Consider the following 18,530-nt stretch of genomic DNA (forward strand, 5'->3'; position numbering starts at 1 on the left):
TCTTGTTCCGCTCACGAGTGTTGTGAGCGGTCTTGTCCTGTTGGGGGAGTGGGCATAGGTAGATCATTACAATACGGCAGGTATCAGCAGTCCGTTCAGATACTGGCACAGTTTGGGGGTCAAGTTGTAATAAGACCATTGCATCTCTCCACGGGGGCCAGAGCGCTGGGGCTATGACTACTTTGTGAACCACCCTCAACTCACTCTGCCCCAATCCCCCTCCACCCCCCGTGCTGGAGGGGGGGGGGGGGGGAGAGGTGGGTGATTAAGTAAAGGGGGGGAGGGATGGTTGTGAACCGGGGGCACCCTCTTGGCACTTACCCTGGCAGCCCTGGTGAGGTCGTGCATCTTCTTCCGACATTGCTCTGCAGAGCGAGGGGTCTGCCCCATAGCACTGACGGTAGCAGCCACCTCACGCCAGGCCTGGCGCACCGCGCTGGCAGGTGGCGATGCCCTCTGCGCCAGCAGATGATGCCCCTCCTCTGCTCGATTGATTCGAACAGCGTCTCCACGTCAGCCTCAACGAATCGCGGGGCTGCTCTCCTGAGCTCCGACATCCTGGCCTAGTTTCTGTGCTCGCCCGCGCCTTTTTACGGCGTCGGGCGGCGTCACATGGGCGTGTTTGTATCGTCACCGTGTTCCGGCATCATCGCGCACGTGATTGACGTGGCCCCGTTCCTAGCCCATTTCCCGGACGTGAATACGTCGGGAACTGGGCCGTGTCGGGCCGTCGCAAAACGGCCGACTTCTCGATTTTCCGCGAGTGCGGAGAATCGCGCCCTTAAACTCTTTACTTACCAATATATGGCAACTAGTGCTTTAAAAAGCGGTGTGACTTCTGTGCAGATTCTCTCAGCTGCCTTCTCCAAAGTTTCCCACGCTGAGTCAACTTGAAACGACCCTCCATCGAAAGATTGCCCATAAAAATCAGAGGAAGGTAAGTGGTTGATGTTAATGATGGTAAGCGGTTGAAGGTAATGTTTTGATTGATCATGGTCATAAATAAAGGTTCTGATCCCCATCCCTTGCCACAGATGCTGACAGACCTGCTGAGTATTTTCAGCATTTCCAGGTTTATGCAACCTGCGCCAATAATTTAACTCTTTCAACTTTGATTTCATTCTGGTGAATTTGAGTTGTTTCCCCGAGCCAATTGACGTTTCTTGATTTTCTGGGTGGAGTACTGAATGCTTAACTTCCACCAGGTCTATTCCAAATCCCTCAAGGTAAAGGGCAATATTCCATTCGCAATTTTGATTTATTTTTGTATTTGTGCACTAGCCTTTGTTGATTTGTGTTCTTGGGCACTTGAATCCCTTTCTCTTCTTTACTCTAGTCTGAGTATTTAGAAAATAAATTGATTTATTTTCTTGGATCCAGAGCGAATTACCTCACACTTCTGCAGATTGTAGTGTATCTGTCATAGTTTATCTGACTCACTGAATCTGCCTTTTATTCTTTTGTAAACTTCTTGCTCTCATCCTCACACCCACATATTACTGTGCCACCTAATTTAGAACAACCTGTATTTGGTTATGCAGCTGTCTATTACTTTATCTATATCACTGATACATATGGCGAAAAGCTGAGGCCCCACACAGATCCTGAGAGGGCACCACTTATCACATTCAGCCATTCTGTACACATTCCCTTTATTTCGACTCTTTGACTCCGACAATTCAACCAATTACAAACATATGGCACAGAGCTACCCCCAATTCCATGTGCTCTCATTATTGCTAATAATCTCTCATGTGGAGTCTGATCAAATGCCTTCTGGCAATCTATAGTTACCACACCATAGGAAGAAATTCAAGGCCTTGCAGAAGGTGCAGGAGAGATTTATTGGAATGGTATCAGTGATGAAAGACTTCAGAGGTGTACAGAAGGGAATTTGATAAAGACGTTCAAAATCATGAATTGTTACGATAGAGTAAATGAGCGCGGTATGTTTCCAATGGCAGAAGGGTCATTATTAACCGGAGGACACAGATCGTCATTAGAGAAAGAGCCAGAGATGACATGGTGGGGGTGGGGGGGGGGGGGGGGGGGGGGGGGGGGTGGGTGGGAGAAACATTTGTTTTTTAACACAGACTGTTATCAGTGTAAAATTCATAGGGCCCAATCATTCAGTATCATGTTAATACAAACGCTAATAACAGATATGGAACCAAATCCAAGAATATTTATGGTAGCCATAACTCTGTAACCAAACCATCTTTCCAAAGATAACATATATTGACGTTTTAATTTTTAACACTTCAGTATCAAACCTTCTAACTTCCTCAATCTATTGTGGCATACGACAGATAAAAAAAAAACATAAATGGAGAAAATCTGAAATGAAAAATTATTGGAGGTTTTGAAGTGAAAAACCTATTAATTCTTCACATGGGGCCGGCCCATTATCGGACGAATGGTCTTGCTTGAAATGCTTGAAAATACTCTCTTCTCTTTCATAGACAGACAAACATTTATTGCATTTTGGTGGTGTAGTGGTATTGTCACTGGACTAGCGAACCAGAGACCCAGAGTAATGCTCTGGGAATCCAGATTCACATCCCACCACTGCAGATGTCTAATTTGAATTCAATAAAATAAATCTGGAATTGAAAGTCTAATGATGACCATGAAACCATTGTCTATTGTCTCAAAAACCCATTTGGTTCACTAATATCCTTTAGGGAAGGAAATCTGCCATCCTTACCTGATCTGGCCAACGTGTGACTCCAGACTCACAGCAATGTGGTTGACTCTCAAGGGCAATTACGGATGGGCAATAAATTCTGGCACACCCTGCGACGCCCATGTCCCATGAACGAATTAAAAAACAACTTTTTTTTCTAAAATTCTCATTCAATTTTCCCACATCCTGGATTAACCACTTATCCCTTCTCTGGACTTTAGACCACAGTCAATTTGGTAGACTGGAGATTATTAACAAAAATGTGATCATGCATCCTCATTTCAGTTTTTAATTCACCGTTTCAAATGTGCTTTACACTGTTAAAAAAAATGAAGGAAAATGGAACCCAATTTAACATTTTTAATAGTATACTTGTTCCTGATCAATCACCATTGCAGTCATGATCCACCAGATTGTCTGTTGATCATTATCTTGGACTTGCAGTGTTCAATTTTGCCCTGTTAGAGGGTTAACTGTCAACATTCTTCACAGCGGCAGGGTGGCACAGTGGTTAGCACTGCTGCCTCACAGCGCCAGGGACCCGGGTTCGATTCCGGCCTTGGATCACTGTCTGTGTGGAGTTTGTATGTCCTCCCTGTGTCTGCGTGGGTTTCCTCGGGGTGCTCCTGTTTCCTCCCACAGTGCAGGTTAGGTTAATTGGCCATGCAACATTGTCTCTTAGCATCCAGGGATGTGGGGAGGTGGGTCCAGGTCGGGTGCTTTTTTGGAGGAGGGTCAATGCAGACTCGATGGGCTGAATGGTCTCCTTCTGCACTGTAGGAATTCTATGGTTTTGTGTTCTACAATTCTTGATTGGTGAGTGGACAGATCCTTACAACTTGCATATGGGATGATTGTCATAGATGACGGCATTAATACAAGGACAGCTATGCAACTAGTTAATTGTGATATTAGATCATGTTTTGTTCATGTTCTGAAGTTTATAGAAATGTTCAGGAAATCTAGAAAACATAAGCAAATTGTCCTTGAATCTGTGGACACTTCCACCCTTCTGCAAAGCCATAATGCAATCAAAACATTGCCATATCGTTCTAGCCATCATATGATACAAAATGTTGCAATTTTAAGCTCAGCGAAACAAAACAAAATCCTCTTGACAACTGATTAGAAGAGAACTTGGAGCATCAATATTGAACTGTGGTTAAGGAGGCTGCTGTTCCACAGTAAACAATTTTTTAAAAATCCTTATGGGTTGTGGTGAGTGACAAAACTATGCACACACGTGTGTACAAGCATGCAGATTTATGAATTTATCAAAGGAAGGCACAGCATCTTAAGTGATGTGTTGAATTTGATATTGGCCAGGATTCTCCGTTGCGGGTCCACCTCGCTACCACTGCTATCGCGGACGAAGAGGGGCTGGTTTAGCTCACTGGGCTAAATCCCTGGCTTTTAAAGCAGGCCAGCAGCACGGTTCGATTCCCGTACCAGCCTCCCCGGACAGGCGCCGGAATGTGGCGACTAGGGGCTTTTCACAGTAACTTCATTGAAGCCTACTCGTGACAATAAGCGATTTTCAATTTGATGCTCGGCCAAATGTCCCATTCACTGCAGCAGCACCGGAGAATCCCGCTGGAGTGAACGGACGGAGAATCTCATGCATGATGATTGGTCCTTTCCTGTTCTGTCCATCTCTAATATTATTAGCCAGTTCCGAAGAAGAGTCAAATTGGACTCGAAACGTGAACTCTGTTTCTCTCTCCACAGATGCTGCCAAGCATGCTGGGTTGATCCAGCATTTTCTGTTTTTATTTCATACATTCTTAAATTCTTCTTTCACTCACCTCCGCAGCCAGAGATTTGAGCGCATTAACCAGGTGAAAACCTCAGTACAATACTGAGGGAGTGTCTTACTGGGGCCAATCTCCCTTATCAGTTGGACATAAAAGCTCCCATGACATTGTTTGAAGAAGAGCAGTGAGGTTCTTCCCATATACAAAGAACAAAGAAAAGTACAGCACAGGAACAGGCCCTTCGGCCCTCCAAGCCTGCGCCGACCATGCTGCCCATCCAAACTAAAATCTTCTACACTTCCGGGGTCCGTGTCCTTCTGTTCCCATCCTGTTCATGTATTTGTCAAGATGCCCTTTAAACGTTACTATCGTCCCTGTTTCCGCCACCTCCTCCGGCAGCGAGTTCCAGGCACCCACTACCCGCTGTGTAAAAAAACTTACATCTGCTCTAAACCTTGCCCCTCGCACCTTAAACCTATGCCCCCTAGTAATTTATCCCTCTACCCTAGGAAAAAGTCTCTGAGTATCCACTCTGTCTATGACCCCCATAATTTTGTAGACCTCTATCAGGTCGCCCCTCAACCTCCTTCATTCCAGTGAGAACAAAGCAAGTTTATTCAACCTCTCCTCGTAGCTAATGCCCTCCATACCAGGCAACATCCTGGTAAATCTCTTCTACACTCTCTCTAAAGCCTCCACATCCTTCTGGTAGTGTGGAGACCAGAATTGAACACTCTACTCCAAATGTGGCCAAAGTAAGGTTCTATACAGCTGCAACATGATTTGCCAATTCTTATACTCAATGCCCCGGCCAATGAAGGCAAGCATGCCGTATGCCTTTTTAACTACCTTCTCCACCTGCGTTGCCCCTTTCAGTGACCTGTGCACCTGTATGTTAGACAATATCTATCCTTCGACCAACACCAGTGAAGCAGATTGTCTAATTATTATCTCATTGTGGTTTGAGGTACTTTGCTGTGAGAAATTGGCTGCTGTGTTTCCCACAGTGCAGAAGTGGACGACACTTCAGAAATACTTCATTACCTGCAAAGCATTTGATGGCATGGGATCATGAAAGGTGCCACATAAAAATGTGTTTGACATTGAAAGGCATAATTGAAAGGGCAGCATAGGGCAGCACGGTAGCATAGTGGTAGCACAAATGCTTCACAGCTCCAGGGTCCCAGGTTCGATTCCCAACTTGGGTCACTGTCTGTGTGGAGTCTGCACGTTCTCCCCGTGTGTGCGTGGGTTTCCTCCCACAGTCCAAAGATGTGCAGGTTAGGTGGATTGGCCATGATAAATTGCCCTTAGGGTCCAAATTGCCCTTAGTGTTAGGTGGGGTTACTGGGTTATGGGGATAGGGTGAAGTTAGGTCTCTTTCCAAGAGCCGGTGCAGACTTGATGGGCTGAATGGCCTCCTTCTGCACTGTAAATTCTATGAAATCAATACCATTTCAAGAATCAAAATATTTTTGTCACTGTGATGGAATCTATGGTTTCAAAGCTTGTATTTTGTGAGACGGACCCTGTTTGAAAAAGAGAAATCGAAACGTGAAACTAAGAACGGAAACAGACCCTCCCAGCTTTTAAAGAAAGAAAAACTGAAACTGAGGTTGGAAACTGAATATTCTGGGGAGACTGAAATTCATTGAAATGTTTAAAAGGGCACAGATCAATACAAGGTCAGCAGAAGTTGATGAGTCTCGTGGTGGCAAGTGGAGGGAGCCAGAAGCTACACCCAGAAGCTGAGAATAAGGAAATACACAGTTGCTGCAGCTGCTTCTATTGCTTGAATATAAAGTTGGTGGATTTAGGGCATTCAGACCAAGTTGAGGATGTTCTATGGATGTTGCAGGGGCTAGTTTAGCACAGTGGACTAAATCGCTGGATTGTAATGCAGAACGCCAGCAGTGTGGGTTCAATTCCCGTACCAGCGTCCCCGAACAGGCGCAGGAATGTGGTGACTAGGGGCTTTTCACAGTCGCTTCATTGAAGCCAACTTGAAGCCAACTTGTGACAATAAGCGATTATTTATGGTGACCACCATACGTGTGGCATTCAGATTGGTTGTGTGCTTCTGCCGTCCAGGCATCAGGCTAACTCCTGGGAGGAGAGGAGCTGAAATTCTTTGTGAGGAAGGCTGAGCTTTGAGGAACTTTGTGACTGAGCTGATTGATCGATACACTGAATGGACTGCTGAACTAATTTTTAAGATTTATCTTAGTCATATCTGCCATTTAATGTGTGATTTATAATTTATGACCAACCGTCATTTGCTTGTTAATTTATGATTAACTTAGATTTTAGAGTATACAGGGGTGCCTAAGATAATATTTAATACCTGTGGTGTTTGTACCGCTATTCCTTCACCGTCCCTGGGTCAAAATGTATGGGCCAGTTTAGCTCTAGTATGGGCTGGTTTAGCTCAGTGGGCTAGACAGCTGGTTTGTAATGCAGAACAAGGCCAGCAGCTTGGATTCGATTCCCGTGCCAGCTTACTCAAACAGGCGCTGGAATGTGGCGACTAGGGGCTTTTCACAGTAACTTCATACTTGTGACAAGGAAAGATTATTGTTATTAAGATCCTTGAACTATTTCCCCAACAGCACTGTGGCCGTACCTGTACACATGAGGGTCTGCAGCAATTCAAGAAGGCAGTTCAGCACCGCCTTCTCAAGGGCAACTAGGGATGGATAATAAATGCTGGTCTAACCAGATATGCCCATACCCTGTAAATGAATTAAAAAGCAAACAAGCTGAGAAGGTAGGAATGAGGATGGAGCATCTAGCAAACATGTTCAGTCTATCATTTAAATTTTGTACTTCACCTGCAAATGCGAAATAGAAACTCAAACGGTGTCACTGGATTTGAGATATGTCAGTACTTTCACTTCCTGCTTTGTCTCTGTCATGGGTCAGCTCAATAGTAGCTTGATCTTTCATCTGTGAGTCAGAAGGTCATGAGTTCAAGACCGACTGGACCAGATTTAAGCACATAATCCAGACTGATCTTCCGTGGTGTAGGAAATGAATGTGGTTGGGATCACCATTTTCTGAATGTGGCTTTAAACTGAGGTGCTGTCTGCCCTCTCAGGACAATGAGATCCCGCAGCTGTGTTCAGAAAGGAACATGGTATTCTCCTGCTACACTGGCCAACATATATCTTGCAATTAACAGCTAAAATAGATTATCTTGTCATTTATCTCATTGGTGTTGTGGGATCTTGCTGTGCACATGTTGACTGTTGCATTTCCTACATTATACAGTCATATGATCAAAAGTAAGTTGGTTAATTGGATGTAAAACATTTGGGATGTGCAGAGGTCATGAAAGGAGCTCCACGAATGCAACGTTATTTCTTTCCTCATTCATTGAAATGAACTGCTGTTAGGAATGAGCACCCAGCTGGTCCATCCATTCTGCTCATGGCACAGAATAACTGAGCAACTCCTGGCTGTTTAATTGGTAGTACAGCAGGCCAGGATAGACGAAGATTTAGGCAGATGGGTTTTCATCTAAATGGCGCTTCCTTGATGGTGGGTATGGTAGTGTGGCCCCTTTGAGAGGTGAGCTCCACTGACCACATGACTGGCTCGGGGCCAATCGATTATTCTCCAATATTTTAAGTGTAACTCTGCAGTGAGGGTCCATGAAGAGTCTTTCTCAACCTTCATAGCCAGGTTTCGCCAGCTTGCTGAGCACTGTGAGTTTGAGACTATGCTCAGCGACATGTTGCACGACCAGATGGTTTGTGGGATTCATGACCTTAATATCCAAAAGAGCCTTCTGGCGGACACCACAATTATGTTGGAAGAAGCAATCAAGATTGCTCAGGCAACGGAGTATACCAATAAAGGCACCACTGATGGGAGGTTATCCAAGTACGGTATGGCCGGGAGATCTGCAGTGGGATCAGTGAGCACAACTCAGAGCCAGACATGGGGCGAGATTCTCCGCAAATGCGGTGCCCACCGATTGGTGCCCACCGATCGCGGGCCGTGCGTCCGTAACGGACAAACTCTTTTCCCTCCGCCACCCCGCAAGATCAAGCCACCACGACTTGCGGGTCGGCTGAGGGAAAAGACGGCAACTGCGCATGCGCGGGTTGGCGTTGTCCAACCTGCGCATGCGCGGCTGATGTCATCGGCCGCGCCAGCCGGCATGACGCTTGGCGTGCGGCCTTGATGACGGTCACCAAGGCCGAGCCGCCGTGACGCACGGGGCCGCGCTCCTAGCCCCGCCCGGGGGGGAATCGGCCCCGGAATTGGGCGTGAAGGCTGCCGTGGGTCACGGCCTGTCCCATGGCAGCCTTTACGATTCTCCGCATTTGCGGAGAATCTCGCCCACTGAACATAGTAGGAAAGAGTTCTGGAGAAGAGAATACGATGAATTGGTTGAATGCAGTCCAAGTGAATAAAACGATTCTGGTTGAAACTGACTTTCAAGGGTAAATGGTAGACCTTTTAAAATGGAAGTTGACACCAGGGCTTCGGTGACCCTTTGTTTACTATTGGAAGCCTGCAGCATGTGTCTTGAGACCCCGCAGTGGGCTCAGAAAATAATAGCAATAAATTCCTTTTGGATCAACTGATATTCAATTTGCCTCTGATTGGGGCCTACATACAGCGAAGAATGGCACCGACATGTATTTCCTCCTACTGGTCTGCTGACCACACCACATACTCCTGAATAAGTGTCTGAACATACTTCAATCTACAATTAGGATTCAGGGAGTGATGTACCATCAATTGAATGCGAGCCGAGTTGCTGAACAAAAGTATGGCTTTAATCTACTAGATGTTAGCCCTGCGGTCGATTACAGTAGAAGGACGACCGTCGGGAGTACTGGGTATTTATACACCGCCCTGGAGGCAGGGTTAACTCAGCCTCTCGACCAATCGGGGAGCCGTCTCATGACTGGTCTCAACCAACCGGTTGAGAGGCACATGACCGACCAGGGCCAATGGTAAGCTGGTGTTCTGCACCAATGGCAGGCAGCTATGCTAATCATACCACCACATTCACCCCTTGTGGAGAAAGAAGCCGGGGGGGGGGTGTCAACGAGAGCTTGGGGAGGGAGGGGGTGTCAACGAGAGCTGGGGGGGGGAGGGAGGATTGGTGGTATGAGTAGTAAGGAGAGGAAGAAAAAAATGTATCCTTGGATTCCCACTGGCCCAGACATTTAGCAACAGTACATAGTGTCCATACAAGGTCCATGGTGGTGTTGAAGTTAAATGGACTCAATTAGCCTTTTCGTTGCCCGTGACGTCCTGGCAGAGCGCCGCAGGAGAGTTGGTGACGTTGGTTCAGCCGATGGTGGTGGTTCAGCTGATGTCCTGGACTCCGGGAGCGATGGTCCTTGAACTGTCTCCGTACCCCGGGCTGGTAGTGGCGACGCCATAGATGAGGAAGGGGTGGCCTGGGTGGGGTGCTGGGGGAAAAGGGGCAGGGGGGTGGTCTGTGGTGAAGGGGGGGAGGGCCGCACGCCGGCGGGTGCCAGGTCCCAGAGGGAGACAGTGTCCTGCCGACCGTCGGGGTACTCCACGTACGCATACTGCGGGTTAGCGTGGAGTAACTGGACTTGTTCCACCAACGGGTCGGACTTGTGCACCCGCACATGCGTCCGGAGCAAGATGGGTCCGGGGGCGGCCAGCCACGTCGGGAGAGGGGATCCGGAGGACGACTTCCTGGGGAAAACCAGAAGACGTTCATGAGGTGTTTGATTTGTTGCGGTACAGAGTGAGCGGATAGAATGTAGGGCATTGTGGATAACCTCTTGCCATCGGGAAATAGGGAGATCTCTGGACCGGAGGGCCAGGAGGATGGTCTTCCAGATGGTACCATTCTCCCGCTCGACCTGGCCGTTACCCCGGGGGTTATAGCTAGTCGTCCTGCTAGAGGCAATGCCCCTGCTGAGCAGGAATTGACGCAGCTCGTCGCTCATAAAGAGGACCCCCGATCGGTATGTATGTACGCGAGGTAGCCGAACAGGGAGAAGATGGAGAAGAGGGCCTTAATGACGGTCGATGTGGTCATGTCGGGGCAGGGAATGGCGAAGGGGAAGCGGGAGTATTCATCGATCACCATCAGGAAGTAAATGGTGCAGCTGCTAGAGGGAAGGGGCCCCTTGAAGTCTATGCTGAGACGTTCGAAGGGGCAGGATGCTTTGATCAGATGCCAGCGCTTGGGGCGGTAGAAGTGCGGTTTGTACTCTGCGCAGATGTGGCAGTCACGGGTTACTGTCCTGACTTCCTCGATGGAGTAGGGCAGGTTGCGGGTCTTTATGAACTGATAGAAACGGGTCACCCCTGGATGGCAGAGGTCCGCGTGGAGGGAGCGGAGGCGGTCTATCTGCGCGCTGGCGCAGGTACCTCGGACAGGGCATCAGGAGGCTCATTGAGCTTCCCAGGACGATACAAGATATCGTAGTTGTACGTGGACAACTCGATCCGCCACCGCAAGATCTTGTCGTTCTTAATCTTGCCCCTCTGTGCATTATCGAACATGAAGGCTACTGACCGTTGGTCTGTGAGGAGGGTAAACTTCCTGCTGGCCAAATAATGCCTCCAGCGTCGCACAGCTTCGACTACGGCCTGGGCTTCCTTTTCCACTGAGGAGTGGCGGAGTTTGGAAGCCTGGAGGGTTCTGGAGAAGAAGGCCACGGGTCTGCCCGCTTGGTTCAGGGTGGCTGCCAGAGCTACTTCTGATGCGTCGCTCTCAACCTGGAAGGGGAGGGACTCGTCGATGGCCCGCATCGTGGCCTTTGCGATGTCCGCTTTGATGCAGCTAAAGGCCTGGCAGGCCTCTGTCGCCGGCGGGAAGGTCGTGGACTGAATGAGGGGACGGGTCTTGTCCGCGTAATTGGGAACCCATTGAGCGTAGTAAGCGAAGAAACCCAGGCAGCGTTTGAGGGATTTGAGGGTATTGGGGAGAGGGAGTTCCATCAGGGGGCGCATGCTTTCGGGGTCGGGTCCTATCACTCCGTTACGCACTACGTAGCCGAGGATGGCTAGGCGGTCGGTGGTAAACACGCACTTATCCTTATTGTAAGTTAAGTTAAGGAGTTTTGCGGTTTGGAGGAATTTTCGGAGGTTGGTGTCATGGTCCTGCTGGTCGTGGCCGCAGATGGTGACATTATCGAGATACGGGAAGGTAGCCCGTAATCCGTACTTGTCGACCATTCGGTCCATCTCCCGTTGGAAGACCGAGACCCCATTTGTGACACCGAATGGAACCCTGAGGAAGTGGTAGAGGCGCCCATCTGCCTCGAACGCGGTGTACTTGCGGTCACTCACGCGGATGGGGAGCTGGTGATAAGTGGACTTGAGGTCCACCGTGGAGAAGATTTTGTATTTCGCAATCTCGTTTACCATGGCGGAAATATGGGGGAGAGGATACGCTTCCAGTTGCGTAAACCGGTTGATGGTCTGGATGTAGTCGATGACCATCCGGTTTTTCTCCCTAGTCCGGACCACCAGCACTTGGGCTCGCCAGGGACTGTTGCTGGCCTTGATGACCCCTTCCTTCAGCAACCTATGGACCTCGGACCTGATGAAGGTCCGGTCCTGGGCACTGTACCGTCTGCTCCGGGTCGCGACGGGTTTGCAATCGGCGGTGAGATTAGCAAACAAGGAGGGGGGGTCCACTTTGAGGGACGCGAGGCTGCAGACAGTGAGCGGGGGGTATCGGGCCACCGAATTGGAAGGTCAAGCTCTGCAGGTTGCACTGGAAGTCCAGTCCTAGGAGTGCCGGTGCGCAAAGGTCGGGGAGGATAAGGAGTTTATCATTTTTAAAAACCTTCCCCTGGACCGTGAGGTCCGCGATGCAGCACCCGGTGATGCGGACGGAGCGCGAACCTGAGGCTAACCCGATTTTGTGTTTTACAGGGTGGACAGGGAGCGCACAGCGTCTTACCGTGTCAGGGTGTACGAAGCTTTCTGTGCTCCCGGAGTCCAGCAGGCAGTCCGTCTCGTCGTCATCTTGGCGAGCGTGCGTGGACGTGACTGGTCGAGTTGAATGGCCGCGAGCCGTGGAGAAGATCCATAGTCATCGTCGTCGGCCGAGTGGGTGCTGGCAGGACCTTGTGTGCCAGTCCAGGATGGCGGCGCCCAGGACCCGCACATGGGGTCGGGGCCCCAAGATGGCGGCGCCCAGGACCCACACGTGGCATCCGGGGCCCAAGATGGCGGCACCCGCAGGACCCTCGTGGTTGCTGGGGGCGGGGTTAGCGGTGCCGGCGGGCCGATCAGAGCGGCTGAAAGTGGGGGCAGAGAGGTGCGCAGGCCGGGCGCGGGGGCGGGGGAGGGATTGATGCGGTGCACTGGAAGGGCCCGGAGGAGGAGATCCTCGGTCGCTGCGCAGCACAGCAGTATTTATACCCGCCCTGGAGACAGGGTTAACTCAGCCTCTCGATCAATCGGGGAGCCGTCACATGACTGGTCTCAACCAACCGGTCGAGAGGCGCATGACCGACCAGGGCCAATGGTAAGCAGGTGTTCTGCCCCAATGGCAGGCAGCTATGCTAATCATACCACCACAGGGAGGTGGAAAGAAAAATGCATGCCAATTGAAATTTACTGTCAATGCATTGAAACCCAAAATTCCAGTTGCTCCAATGCTCCAATTCTAGCCAAAATAGAAGCAGGATCTCTAAACTATTTCTGTTTCCAAATTGTATTCTGGACCCTCAGTGATTCATTAAAATCACTCCATTATGCTTTGTAATTTATAGACTGTAGCATCCTTGCAAAGTGAATGGACATGGAACTGCCTGCTGGAGGCAATAATACGTTTATTCTCAGCACACATAACTCTCCACTCCCCAAAGGCTCTCCCTCCATGACCTGCACCCAGGTTGGGGTTTTTATACTATGAGGGTTCCCCTCGTTAAACGGGAATCCCCGTTCTAGTACTGGGGAAGTTCATATTCCGCAGAAGTCATGGGGAATCGGATGGTCCACACCTCGTGACCTCCTTAGGGGATGTAACATCGACAAACAAACCTATCACACGGGGCCTCACGGTAGCATAGTGGTTAGCATCAATGCTTCACAGCTCCAGGGTCCCAGGTTCGATTCCCGGCTGGGTCACTGTCTGTGTGGAGTCTGCACGTCCTCCCCGTTTGTGCGTGGGTTTCCTCCGGGTGCTCCGGTTTCCTCCCACAGTCCAAAGATGTGCGGGTTAGGTGGATTGGCCATGCTAAATTGCCCGTAGTGTAAGGTTAATGGGGGGATTGTTGGATTACGGGTATACGGGTTACGTGGGTTTAAGTAGGGTGATCATTGCTCGGCACAACATCGAGGGCCGAAGGGCCTGTTCTGTGCTGTACTGTTCTATGTTCTATGTTCTACATGCATTTGAACAGCAGCACATTTCCTGAGTACTGAATAAGAGCATAAGCTCACAACATCAACTGCTTGTTTGCTCCACAGGTGCTGAATCACCTGCTGTGCATGCCAATAGATTTGCAACATTTTGCTGCGTCACTTCGTAAGTATTTGATTTGACACTAAACTTCGGTTAATAAAAACTGGAGATTCTAGCTGGAAAGATGACCGAGGGAATTAAAGAACTCAAAAAAGTTTGAGGTGAGCAAAAATAAAATAACCTGATGCAAAAATGTTGTATTCCTCGACCTCGATGAGCAGAAGAAAATCTCCTCTCTTCAAAAGAAATGTTTAAGAAGACCATAAAACTGGATACTTGACTTATTGCTCATAGAAAGAGGCCAACATTTTAAAAAGGATAATAATGAGAAAATTCCCTTGTAGTGCAGTCCTTATTCTTCATACACATTACCAAGCTTTCATTATGAGACAAGCTTCTTAACTTGCATACACAAATAAATTGCATTGTGAAAAGTGCATCAGTATTGTATTGTGACAGAAACACTCAGAAACTCACTAAGACAGTCGATGAGGTACCATGCATTATGTAAAAGTACATCAGAGATTTCAATATAACAAGGATTTAGAATGCTTTTATATCTGAACCAGGTAGATTTTATGCAGCGTGGAATTGTTTTAGATTAGCCGTTTTCTTTCTCGCCTTGGTTCAGGAATTTTCTTTGAGGGAAATATGTGTTTCTCATCTGCTGCCAACTCCGCACCCTGAGATAGGAGTGCTGTATAATGAATAAGAAGTGAGTTAATGCTCAGCAAAATTATTCTGAAAGGATAAAATAAATACCAGGTGTGTGGTTATGTGGGATTTCAGTGCAGCACAAACCACAGCAAGTAAAGCTTGAAGGGTTACAAGGTCAATTATTTTGAATCCAGCAGGGCTCCGAATATTCCCTGTTTGCTTGGCATGCACGTCTGCAGCCGAGATGGGATCTGGCACCACATCATGCTCACAGTTTGGACCCATCAATCAAACTCATCACCCTAATTACACTGGGAGCTGAAACTGATGGACATTAGCAAATCAAAGAGCTGGTGCTAATACTAGGCACAGAGGCCATTTTAAAAAAAATAATGAAAACTACTTGTATGAATTCATAGGAAAAGAAATAAACAAATGACGCTGTAAAATTTACCATTATGTTTTTCAGTGCTTCTTTGGAACTCATTAGCAACCATTTTATTTAGTCCTTTTATTAGCCCTTTTAGTATTACATTTTTTCTATCAAAAAAACATATTTATTCTCTTCTTCTCACCCCCTGCAAGCATTCAGAATGGATGTTTCACATCTTAACGAGGTAAAATACATGTATTGTGAAATTGTTCTAGATTAACAGTTTTCTCTCTTTCCTTGATTACAAGAACTTGTTTGGAGGAAAGTATGTGTCACAGTAATATACGTTCCCTGACAATATCGAATAAGATCCCTAACCTCTCAGTAATTCCATTAGATGTGCAAGAGTGGCTGAATTAAGTTGGCTCACACTCCCATCCCTTTTCCTTTCTCTGTAGTCATACTTTTTTTTACCTTCATTCAGGAACTCCTCCAACTAACCCAACACCTCAATCTGTGGGGAATCAGCAAAACAGGTTTGACAATTGCAACTGGGCTCCTGGTTAATCTCATTCTATTTTACAGTGAAAGTAGTCTGGTTCAGTTTGAGGACAGAGCCTTATTAAAATGGGGTTGATGGGCTGGAGATGATAAATGAGTGGCCTGGGACAGCCTTTCAGCTCCAGACCACCATAATATTAAGCAGCCAACAGGAAAAATGGTGGGATACTGCACTTGTTGGTCAGGAAGAATTGGTGCGGCTCTGGCACGTTATATTCCTGTAACTCAAGGAAACTCCAGTGTTCCTCCGGACCCCCAAAAGGTAAATAACATTTTTAACTTTGGACTCTGTTTTAACTGAGCGAGTGACGAGTCATAATTTTGCCCGAGTCTGTGTCCAAAAATGGGATTGGTGTCCTCATGACATCTTCAGACCCTGACTTAAATACCATAATTAGTCATGAGGTTACTTCAGGGATGCCTATTCCGAGCAATATGGCAAGATGGCCACAGCAACCTTTAGTTGATCCCTGGGTTTTTCCAGCTGACAGGAGTTCTCAGGATCTTCAGTTAAGAGCTGTTAAGCAAAGATGACCAGGGTTGTGGATCTCGCCGCTGGCATGAACTCCCAAATTAAGGAGGAGAAAGGAGGCTAGTGGAATGAAATTGCAATGTCCGTCAGTACTTATTGACAGGTTGATTATTGTGTGCATTTTCTTAATGTTTAAATAACGAATGGTAGAAACCAGTAACAACACCACAAATCGATGTGCAGCGCGAGACAGCACATTTGACACCTCTGATCATCATCTCACCCCCCCACCCTGATCACCATCTCACCCCCCATCCTGATCACCATCTCATCCCCCCATCCTGATCATCTCACCCCCCCGATCACCATCGAACCCCCCCACCCTGATCACCATCGCACCCCCCCACCCTGATCACCATCACACACTCTCCACCCTGATCACCATCCCACCCTCCACCCTGATCACCATCGCATCCCCTCCACCCTGATCACCATCGCACCCCCTCCACCCTGATCACCATCGCACCCCCTCCACCCTGATCACCATCGCACCCCCTCCATCCTGATCACCATCTCACCCCCCACCCTGATCACCATCGTACCCCCTCACCCTGATCACCATCTCACCTCCCATCCTGATCACCATCTCACCCCCTCCACCCTGATCACCAACTCACCCTCCACCCTGATCCCCATCGCACCCCCTCCACCCTGATCACCATCGCACCCCCTCCATCCTGATCACCATCTCACCCCCCACCCTGATCACCATTTCACCCCCTCCATCCTGATCACCATCTCACCCCCCATCCTGACCACCATCTCACCCTCCACCCTGATAACCATCTCACCTGCCACCCCGATCACCATCTCAACCCCTCCATCCTGATCACCATCTCACCCCCCACCCTGATCACCATCGCACCCCCTCCACCCGGATCTCCATCGCACCTCCCCACCCTGATCACCATCTCACCCCCCCACCCTGATCACCATCGCACCCCCCCACCCTGATCACCATCGCACCCCCTCCACCCTGATCACCATCGCACCCCCTCCACCCTGATCACCATCGCACCCCCTCCACCCTGATCACCAACTCACCATCCACCCAGATCTCCATCGTACCTCCCCACCCTGATCACCATCTCTCCCCCCTCCACCCTGATCACCAACTCACCCTCCACCCTGATCACCATCTCATCCCCTCACCCTGACCACCATCTCACCCCCCACCCTGATCACCATCGCACCCCCCCATCCTGATCACCATCTCACCCTCCACCCTGATCACCATCTCATCCCCTCACCCTGACCACCATCTCACCCCCACCCTGATCACCATCGCACCCTCCCATCCTGATCACCATCTCACCCTCCACCCTGATCACGATCTCACCCCCACCCTGAACACCATCTCATCCCCCCACCCTGACCACCATCTCACCCCCACCCTGACCACCATCTCACCCCCCACCCTGATCACCATCGCACCCCCTCCATCCTGATCACCATCTGACCCCCATTCTGTTCACTATCTCCCGTTCCCCATCCTGATCACCATCTCCCATTCCCCCATTCTGATCACCATCCCACCCTGATCACCCCTCACACACACCACACACTGATCAACATCGCACCCCCTCCACCCTGATCACCATCTCACCCCCCACCCTGATCACCATCGCACCCCCTCCACCCTGATCACCATCGCACCACCCCCCTGATCACCATTGCACCCCCTCCACCCTGATCACCATCGCACCCCCTCACCCTGATCACCATCTCATCCTCCACCCTGATCACCATCTCACCCCTTCCACCCTGATCACCAACCCACCCCCTCCACCCTGATCACCATCTCACCCTCCACCCTGATCACCATCTCACCCCCTCCACCCTGATTACCATCTCACCCCCTCACCCTGATCACCATCTCACCCCCTCCACCCTGATCACCCTCTCACCCCTTCCACCCTGATCACCAACGCACCCCCTCCACCCTGATCACCATCTCACCCCCACCCTGATCACCATCTCACCCTCCACCCTGATCACCATCGCACCCCTCTACCCTGATCACCATCTCACCCCCTCCACCCTGATCACCATCTCACCCCCTCCACCCTGATCACCATCTCACCCCCACCCTGGTGACCATTTCACCCAGCATCCTATTTATAATCTCCCCCTACCTCATATCCTGATGACCACCACGTCCCCCTGCGTCTTATTTACAATCTCACACCCCCCACCCTGATCACCATCTAACCCCCCACCCTGATCACTGTCTCACCCCCCACCATGATCACCATCTCACCCCCTCACCATGATCACCATCTCACCCCCCCCCCACTCTGATCACTATCTCACCATCCCAACCTGACCAACATTTCACTGACACCCTCCATTACTGCCTTACAATCAGCCATTCCTAACCACCATCATCTCACTCCCTCCGATGCAGCATATTATCCCGTCCTGACCACCATTTTGTCCACACCTGCCCAACATCTCACTGTCACTTAATAGGCAGCACGGTAGCATGGTGGTTAGCATCAATGCTTCACAGCTCCAGGGTCCCAGGTTCGATTCCC

Source organism: Scyliorhinus canicula, chromosome 3 (assembly GCF_902713615.1).
Source record: "Scyliorhinus canicula chromosome 3, sScyCan1.1, whole genome shotgun sequence".
NCBI classification, from domain to species: domain Eukaryota; kingdom Metazoa; phylum Chordata; class Chondrichthyes; order Carcharhiniformes; family Scyliorhinidae; genus Scyliorhinus; species Scyliorhinus canicula.